General features: G+C 42.9%; 1 non-coding gene across 1 annotated transcript; it reads right to left on the minus strand.

Moving 5' to 3' along the window:
- Positions 1–287: 287 nt before the first annotated feature.
- Positions 288–361, minus strand: trnat-agu (transfer RNA threonine (anticodon AGU)). Its single transcript has one exon. It is a non-coding gene; the product is annotated as a tRNA-Thr (tRNA).
- Positions 362–986: the final 625 nt, after the last annotated feature.

The following is a 986-nucleotide window of genomic DNA, read 5'->3' on the forward strand; positions in this document are numbered from 1 at the left end:
TATTTCACACTCCTCCTCCCTGATTACAAGATCTGCATCGCCCCTCTCTTTTTTGAAAACAGACGTGAAGTATTCATGAAGAACCATACTCATGTCTTCCACCTCCACACACACATTATCCTCATGGTCTCTCATAAGCCCCACACTTTATTTTGTTATTGTCTTGCCCTTAATGTATTTATAAAACATGTGCTACAAACACATTCTATGAAAGACCACAATAATGCCCAGTTTGGATTAAATTCACAAACAATTAAAACATTAGAAAAGACAGTGAGGCAAAGAGTAGGTTCTGCTGAGATTTGAACTCAGGATTTCCTGTTTACTAGACAGGCGCTTTAACCAACTAAGCCACAGAACCACATGTGTGCTAAATTTTCCAGTGTATATCACATCTAATAGCTGCCTATCCCTGTCTGGAGGGTTTCTGACCAATTTGTCCATGTCAGTGCAGAAGAACCGAAGAGATAGGAGCAGGAGTTGGCCATTTGGCCCCTCAAGCCTGCTCCACCATTCAATAAGATCGCAGCTGATCTGATCATGGACTCAGCTCCACTTACCTGCCCGCTCCCCATAACCCTTCGCTCCCTTATCGCTGAAAAATCTGTCCACCCCCACCTTAAATATATTCAATGACTCAACCTCCACAGCTTTCTGGGGAAGAGAATTCCACAGATTTACAACCCTCTGAGAGAAGAAATTCCTCCCAATCTCAGTTTTAAAAGGGCGGCACCTAATTCCGAGACAATGTCCCCTAGTTTTAGTTCCCCTATGAGTGGAAATATCCTCTCTGCATCCACCTTGTTGAGCCCCCTCATTATCTTATTTATTTCAATAAGGCCACCTTTCATTCTTCTGAACTCCAATGTGTAGGCCGAACCTACTCAACCTATGTTCATAAGTCAACCCCCTCATTTCCAGAATCAACCTAGTGAACCTTCTCTAAACAGCCTCCAGTGCAAATATATCCTTCCTCAAATACAGAC

Source organism: Pristiophorus japonicus, chromosome 20 (assembly GCF_044704955.1).
Source record: "Pristiophorus japonicus isolate sPriJap1 chromosome 20, sPriJap1.hap1, whole genome shotgun sequence".
Taxonomy (NCBI): domain Eukaryota; kingdom Metazoa; phylum Chordata; class Chondrichthyes; family Pristiophoridae; genus Pristiophorus; species Pristiophorus japonicus.